Genomic DNA, 9,029 nt, shown 5'->3' with positions numbered 1-9,029 from the left:
AGGCTTTAGATGCTATCAATGCTTGCCCCTCTGTGCAGTACCCACCATACACAGTACCACAAAAGGTGCTTCTGCTACAATGGCAGGGCCTTCTGGGTAAAACTACATCCAAAATAGTGTTAAATACACACAGATTCCCAGCTTTCCAACATCATTAGTATACCTCAGAAGTGAATCTTCCAGTCACTTCCTGGTTTTTTTCATCCCACTTAGATGGAATAGTCACTTCCCCTCTTTCTAGTTTATTCTAAAATGTCTGAGTTATGTCTGTCAGGTTTTTTGTTCTTGTTTTAGTTTTGCTCTTTGAAAAAGTAAAACACTTTTATCCAGGGATCTTAGGTTTAAGTCATTGGCATTCTTCAGGTTTTGACTAAAGGACTTATTCTAATGAATTTTATATCTATTCTTGATTTGATGGTTTGGGGGAGTGAGTTGATTATCCAAGGTTCTAAAATGCCAGTTTTCCTGAGTTACCTCTAGTTCACAAACCTCTTGTAGCAAACAGTTGGAGTGCCCTGAGCCACACTCCTGGCCCATCTGATTTCAGTAGTCTTGCTGAATAATCCCATGCATATGGACAGCATCCTACCTCAAGTACATGCATGGTGTCCCTCTGCTTCTCTTAGTCCTTTCTCAGAAATTGAGGAAATTTGCTCAGTTGGTATATGGGTTTAGGGGAGCCCAGAGTAAGACAGTTGGAAATGGAAGTGCTAGAAAAAGCATACCCTAGGGATGGGACACTGCAACTGGTAAGATGAAAAGGATCCCACTGTCAGTGGTACGTGGAATGGAAAGGACATCGAGAGAGCTCTACCCTCATAACTGTTAAGAATCTGACTAGTGGAGGACTGGCATGAGGTTTAGGTAGAAGGGGAAAGCACTGACTTGCACAGCAGCTCTAGTACTTAAGACGGTAAGTATGAGGATTATGGAGTTGGCTGACTTATGATCTGCTCTAAAAACCTGGAAGAGAGTGGTCTAACTATCAATTCAGGGCATGCTGTGAAACCCAGAAAGTGTCCACGGCAGCATTACAGAGATTCTCATCTTCAACTGGTAAGTGGCAGATGTGCTATTAAGGACTGCACATCATTGGCAGATTTTGTTTTGGGAAGGCCAGGGCCCTTACAGGAAGATGCTGAGACAGGGAAGGCATATTTTGTGGATGTACCTAAGAATTTTGAAGCCCTTGATTCCTCTGAGTGGGAACAAACACTCCCATTCATCTTACTAGAGAAGAGCAGTTCCCCTTTGCCAACAGATAACATAAAGCCTTCACTTGAGGCAGTTGTAGATGATGCTTGTCCTTCCCAAGGTCTACCCACACCTTCCACCATTGCCATCATATTAATAATTAGGGTCAGCTCTTGGCATAGCCTAAACAGTCCTTGCTGGGGGACAACTTTCTTCCTGGAAGAACTCCAGCATCTTACTAATATGTGCTGGCAGAAACCTAGAAATGTGTGTGGGAGTAGATCTTCAGGGTGTTGGGACAGAGGGAGTGGAATGTAAAGTTCTGTAGGGAAGCACTTATTGACCTAAAAGCATCTTCCCATGATGCAGGATTTAAATTCCTGGTAAGTATATTTAATGGGTTGCTAGCTGGGTTCTTTGATGGGTAGACATGACAATAACTTACAAAAGCCAATGTCTCACCTCAAGCATGTGCTGGGATCTCTCTGCTATTTGCCTTAGGACTTCCTCCAGAGTCTTTTCAGTCCACATAGATATATAATCTGGAAGTGTGGAGGAAATTAAAACCTTAGGGGACACAATTCAATGAATGAGGAAGATGTTAGGGACTGAATCTCCCAGCCTTCCTGTCCTTCACTGGGATAATTCTGAGACACATTCTGCACGGTCCCTTTGAGGGTCTGTAATGGGACTGAGTCCCCGATGTCCACAGAAGTAAAAGGACTCCTTGTCTTGGCCTCTTTTTTGCTCGGGAAGTCAGCACATATTATTCTTTCCCCTGGTCTGTTCCTTGTCTCAGCAGCCTCACTCTTGCTCTCTGGGATCCCCTCCCAATTCAACTACCACGCCCCAGTTTGTGTCTCATACTACGTTTTTAGGGGAGCCCAAACAAAGACTCTTCTGCTCTAGAATTTCAAGTTCCTAAAATTCATGTCTGGGTAGCATAGTATGTTGGGCACCAGGTATCCTATTAAAATATTCTCATTTGGAAAACATATCCTAGCTTAGCATTAGCTGATTCTTGGTAACACAGGCATTCTCTAAATTGTACGTTTCACTCTCTCTACCTCAAATCCATTTAGAGGAGTAGTAATATTTTTCCTACAAATATTCCCCAGGCCCACCAGAAAGTCCTTGGTAGCAAAGCTGAGACAGTATAGGAAAAGCAAGAGGCAAGGGTTAGAAGCTTTCAAATACTTCCTTAGAGATAAATACTTCCTTCTGGGAATGAGAACAAATGACAGATAACAGCCATGAAGGAGTAATGGATGTCTAAGCAAAATTAGAAAGTAACAAATTAAAGCCAGCTTGCATGAGTACTTCTATTTTCCAGGAGCCCTAAAGTATATCAACCATCAAGAAAGGCATCCTGTGGCTGTCTTGTGTCCACTAAAAAGTAGCAGCCAGCAGCTAATGATCGTGGGACTGAAGGATGCTTCCCTACTCACAGCCCCTCCCCCTTTCAAAAAGGTGCCTTATAAAGTGCCTTGCACGCTATCACTCTGGTAGTGACATTCCTCTTTCTCATTGGCTCCCTTGTATACAAGCCATCTCTAATAAACACCTGCTTTCTTTGTGTTCAGTGTTTATTTCTATGGCATTGAGACTCAAAAATCTGCTCTTGGGGACCAGTAACAAAGCCAGGTAAAGCTCACAATATGAGCAAGCAAATAGCTGGAACTACTATATTTCATAAAGAGCGGTTGTTATTAGAAGCAATAAGGGGACCTAATTAGGTCTAGTGCAATTGAAAGTAATTGCATTTCCTCGTGTAAGCCCTTTAGTGCATCCAAGCACTGAGCTTAGTTCTCCATGCTAACTCCCATCACTTATTTGCACTGTCATTTGCTTCACCTAAATTATTATTTCTGTTAGAGTTTGTAACTGACTTATTTTCAATCTGTAAAACATCAGATGGCTCTGTTTCCACCTTTATCAGGAAAAAAATCTTTCCTGATTTACATCTCAGATCTTGAAATAGTCTCTGTCTGGTAGATCCAAGTCTCATCACTTCATGTGAAAACTTCCAGAATCTCATTTTATCCACATATCTTCTCTCTAAGGAGCACAATATCTCACTAGCTCCAGTCTCTCCACACTCAGAACTCCTTAGAGCCCCTCTTTCCTGATGCCCCAGGATAGGCCCTCAGCCCCAGACAGGAAGGGAGATTCAGACTGGTTGTTTAGATGTTCCTTGTTCTCACTGTTGTGGTTTTTCATTAGTAATTCCTTGATGTCAAAAATAACGTCTTTGTAATTCAGTTCGTAGCACAAAATCATGCACAGAGAAACACTTCATGTAGTCTCTTGTAAATGAAGACTGAGTCAGATTTAAACACAAAAGAAACAATCTAAATGTGACATCGTCATATAATCTAACAAGTGAACAATATTTTGCCTTGGGTTAATATTAGAAGGCTTGGTGAGCAGGTTCACATAGCTATAATATACTTCTTCATACTTAGAAGCCAAAACACTAAGTTATAGGAGTTGGAGAGAGGAGAGTTACAGAACCAACCATGTTCCTATGTGTAGTACTCTGTATGGCATCAAGATAGCAGTATAGTAATACCCCACATCTATTACCAGTGCTGTTCCTTTGTGTTACACAGCTCTGATGAGCATAAGAAAAATTATGACACTGGATAGGAGCTGAGTCCACTGACCAAATGTTTATAGAATATTGAACATGGATGGAATGATAGAAATTATCTAATTCAAATCCATGATTTTACATGTGTGGATGCAGAGGTAGAGACTTGTCTAGGGCACCCATGTAGTTAGTGGAAGAGTGAGTCTTCTGACTGCTAGCCCCCATATCCTTCTGACATGCTATGTGCATGTTGAGAGTAAGCTAATTGGTTCTTCTCAAATTGTAGGCTTATCAGGAAGCCAGGAAGGACTTTTGGGGATCTAGATAAGGGAGAAAAAAATCTTCAAATGCAGACTAAAGTTCTGAACAAAGATATCCATCATAAACTGCTTATAATAGCCAGCAAATTAAAAATTATCTGAATTCTGGTTTCTGCTGTAGGCTCTAGCGGCTGGTGTCAAGAAGGGCAAATTAACGAAACTTGGAAAGGTGATTCTGGTCCTGGCTAGCTGCTACTCTGGATGCAAAGTGGTCATTGTGAAGAGCATTGATGATGGTTCCTCAGACCATCCCTACAGCCATGCTCTGGGGGCCAGAATTGACCCGCTATTCCCCAAAAGTGACAGCTGCCAGGAGCAAGAAGAAAATCACCATAGGTCCATGATCAAGTCTTTTGTGAAAGTTTATAACTACAGTCACCTCATGCCCACAAGGCACTCTGTGGATATGCCCTTGGACAAAACTGTTGTCAACAAGCATGTCTTCAGAGACATTGCTCTTTTAAAAAAAATTTTTTTTTCTTGAGAGAGAGAGAGAGAGAGAGAGAGAGAGAGCGCAAGCATGCATGTGAGTGTGGAGCGGCAGAGAGAGAGAAGGGGACATAGGATCTGAAGTGGGGTCTGTGATGTCAGCAGAGAGCCTGAGATGGGGCTTGAACTCACAAACCTTGAGATCATGGGCTGAGCTGAAGTCAGATGCTTAATCGATTGAGCCACCCAGGTGCCCCTTCAGACACTGCTAATGCAAGGCCTGACAAGAGGCCAAGGTCAAGTTCTAGGAGACATCCAAGACCAGCAAGAACAAATAGTTCTTCCAGAAGCTGCAGTTTTAGATCTGTTTTGTTTCAGTCATTAAAAACACCAAAAAAAAAAGGAATTATTTAAATTCCAACAATAAGGTAATGGTTAAATAAATAATAGGATAACAAAATAATAGAATAATGCACAATGGAATACTGAGTACCTATTAAGAGTATTCTATAAAAAAGTTTAGTACCATGAAGGAAAAGCAGGATTCTAAATTTATATATAGTACTATCTCATCTGGATGGTTATAAATATAATGCACAGAAAAGACAGAGACAAAAGCACACTGAAATGGTAACTATCATATATCTTTGGGTGGTGAAACTAGGTAGTGATTTTAATTTAAAAAAATAATAATGTTCTAGGGCACCTGGGTGGCAGTCGGTTATGCGTCTGACTCTTCATCTCAGCTCAAGTCTTGATCTCAGGGTCATGAGTTCAAGCCCCATGTTGGGCTCCATGAAGTCTGTTTAAAAAAAAAAAGTTTGGGGCACCTAAGTGGCTTAGTTGGTTAAGCGTCCGACTTCAGCTCAGGTCATGATCTTGTTGGTTCATGGGTTTGAGCTCTGAATGTTTGCTCAGAGCCTGGAGCCTGCTTCAGATTCTGTGTCTCCTTCTTTCTCTGCTTCTTCCCCGCTTGCACTGTCTTACTCTGTCTCTCAAAAATAAATAAATGTAAAAAAATTAAATAAAAAATGTTTTACAGGCGCCTGACTGGCTCAGTCCATAGAGCGTGCAACTCTTGATCTCACAGTCATGAGTCCAAGCCCCATGTTGTGTGTAGGCCTTACTTAAAAATAAGTAAAGTTCTAAACTTTTCATAATAATTTTCTAACAAGAAACACTTTCAAGAAGAAACAATAAGATGATCTATTAATCAAAACCTATATACTTTTGCATGAAAGATAGTTTTCAATATCTCTGCATCAATCTTTGAATAAGAGAGGGTACCTAGCGAGAAGCCAGACTTTTCATCAGAGCAAAGTGCTGCTGTGTATATTTCTGACATGCCAAATACAAAGGAAGTAACCTCAGAAGACATCAACTGGTTTTACAGCTGATTTGTGACACTGACAAGAAAATTATTAAACTTTTAGATTTTCTTTCTTTCCTCTAGGCTGGACATTTTCCCCCCATTGTTTAAAATTCATTCCTAAAACACAGGTTACCTTGATTTTGTCTTGTGTGATAGTATAAAAATCATGGTCATTGTGAGTTCAGGTCCTCTGAGAAGCAGATTTCAAAATGAGGTTAGATGTGCAAGAGAGGGTAATGGCTGCAAAGAATGAGGAAGGGGGGGCGGTAGTAGGCAGGAAAGAGCCTTCACCTGGAAACAAAGATCCAATTCCTGTGGAAGACGAGAGGGAAAAGGTCTTGGTAGTAAGATCGCAGACTGCAGTGCAGTTCCAAGAGAGGTTCAGCCAGGCCAACGGGGAAGTCCTGGAGCCAAACTACCCATTAAAGCAGTCTTGAGTGTCACATGAAGAGACATTGACCTCATCATGCTCAGTCACTGACTCTGGGCAGTCTGTGGGCACTATGACCTTGATGCAAATGCAGTGCTACATTCAGAGGGGCAGCTATTAGGGCCACAGTCAACTATGCTCACCACAGCAGGGTATCTGTGTAACACAGGCTCAGGGCCACTACAGTCACTAAGATGCACGTTATAAGAAGATGGCTGGCTGGCTCATTCCCTATGTATTTGAAAGACAGAATGAGTGCCCTTGACATTTTCTTGAAGTTCATCACCATTAGCAGGTATGCTAAGAGACAATGCCTTAAAGTAACTTGGAGTGAAGCACATTTGAATTTGTGGGCTGAGAATGCATATCACTTCCTAATTGCCTCACATATGCAGAAATAGTTATCATGGACTTATTTAACTTCTCCTGATGAACGTTGGCTGGGGACACACAGCTCATCTCTTCGGCTGTATTTGGTTTTGTTTTTGCGAATTCTCTATTTCAGGTAAATATAATGAAGATAATAATATATTGCAAGTAAGATACCAATTCAGAACATTTCACAGTATTTCCTTTGGAAGTATTGGCTCAACAGAGATGATAATTACTGGAAAGCAGAAATGTAAAGCTGTCATACAAGCTGAAGTGTTTCTACTGTTACTCTGAGGCATTTAATCAATTCAGCTGAAGCAATCAACAAAACCAGTTGTTTATTGTTATGTGGTCCAAATTGCCAAATGACTAACTGGGTTTTTTCAGATTTAATTGACTGGATGTTGAACTGCTGTGATAATATATACCAACATGCCCAAATAACTTTCAAGGTGGCAAGACTGCAGAAAAGTCACTATAACTAATAAAAATGAGTAAAATTCTTTCAATTATTTTACATTAGAAACAAAAACACTACTGAATTGTAAAATGGTCAAAATAACTGGTAAGCTTGGATAATATAAAAGTATTAATTTATATTTTATATTTTTTATTCTTGAGAGAGAGAGCCAAAGCATGAACAGGGGAGGGGCAGAAAGGGAGGGAGACACAGATTCCGAAGCAGGCTCCAGGCTCTGAGCTGTCAGCACACAGCCCAACATGGGGGTGGAACCACAAGCTGTGATATCATGACGTGAGCTAAGGTCGGATGCCCAACCAACTGAACCACCCAGGCACCCTGTTTATTAATTTTTTAAATTACCTTACTATAACTGAGGAGTGACTTAAATTTTTGTCTCTGGGGTCTTCGTTATCACTGTGCCCTTGTGTTACTAGGCAGAATAAACCCTGTATACCCTGCTATGGTAGGAATTCAAGGACTACTTTTTTTTTAACTGGGTATAGTTGATACACAACGTTACATTAGTTTCAGGTGTACAACATTGTGATTCTACAACTCTATACATTATGCTATGCTCACCACAAGTGTAGCTATCATTTGTCACCATATAATGCTATTACAGTACCCCTTACTACATTCCCTATGCTATGCTTTTCATCCTTGTGATATACACATTGCATAACTAGAAGCCTATCTCTCTGCCCCTCCTTCACTCATTTTGCCAGTCTCCCACACTCCTCCCCTCTGGCAACCATCAGTTTGTTCTCAGTATTTATGGGTCTGTATCGGATTGTTTTGTTTGTTCACTTGTTTTCTTTCTGAGAATAAGTGAAATCATATGGTATTTGTCTTTCTCTGACTTATTTCACTTAGCATAATACTCTCTAAGTCCATCCACATTGTCACAAATTGAAAGATCCATTCTTTCTTATGGCGGAGTAGTATTCCATTGTGTATATGTGAATATATGTCACATCTTTATCATTTATCTATAGATGGACACGGATTGCTTCCATATCTTGGCTATTGTAAATAATGCTGTAATAAACGTAGGGGTGCATATACCTCTTCAAATTAGTGTTTTTGTTTTCTTTGGTAAATACCCAATAGTGGAATTACTGGATCATATGGGATTTCTGTTTTTAATTTTTGAGGAACCTCCATACTGTTTCCCACAGTGCTGCACCAATCTACATTCCTACCAACAGTGGGAGAGGGTTCCTTTTTCTTCACATCCTCACCAACACTTGTAGTTTCTTGTGTTTTTGATACTAGCCATTCTATCTGGTATAAGGTGATATCTCATTGTGGTTTTGATTTGCATTTCCTTGATGAGGAGTAATGTTGAGCATCTTTTCATGTGTCTGTTGGCCATCTGTTTGTCTTCTTTGGAGAACTGTCTATTCAGGTCCTCTGCCCATTTTTAATAGAATTATTCTTTTTTTATTTTTTATTTTTGGTTTTGGGTTGCATGAGATCTATCTTTGTATATTTTGGATATTAACCTCCTATTGGATATATCATTTGAAAATATCTTCTCCCATTTAATAGACTGCCTTTTTGTCTCATGGATGGTTTCCTTTGCTGGACTAACACTTTTATTTTGATAGAGCCTGACAGTTTATTTTTGCTTTTGTTTCCTTTTCCTTAGGAGACATACTAGATAAGTGACATTAAGCCTGATGTCAAAGAGATTAATGTCTATCTTTTTTTCTAGGAGTTTTATGGATTCAGGTCTCATATTTAGGTCTTTAATCCATTTTGAGATTATATTTGGATATGGTATAAGAAACGAGTCTTTTTTTTAATATTGTGCTAAGAAAGTTAACATGAGATCTACTCTCTTAAATTTTTAA

The 9,029-nt window shown here is 40.0% G+C and overlaps 1 pseudogene; it reads left to right on the top strand.

Moving 5' to 3' along the window:
- The first annotated feature begins 754 nt into the window (after window positions 1-754).
- On the top strand, window positions 755-4,898 carry LOC115302203 (annotated as a pseudogene).
- The last annotated feature ends 4,131 nt before the right edge of the window (window positions 4,899-9,029 follow it).

This window comes from Suricata suricatta, chromosome 9 (assembly GCF_006229205.1).
Source record: "Suricata suricatta isolate VVHF042 chromosome 9, meerkat_22Aug2017_6uvM2_HiC, whole genome shotgun sequence".
Classification (NCBI taxonomy): domain Eukaryota; kingdom Metazoa; phylum Chordata; class Mammalia; order Carnivora; family Herpestidae; genus Suricata; species Suricata suricatta.
Note: the sequence above shows the minus strand (reverse complement) of the source record. Positions and strands in the feature narration are given on the sequence as shown.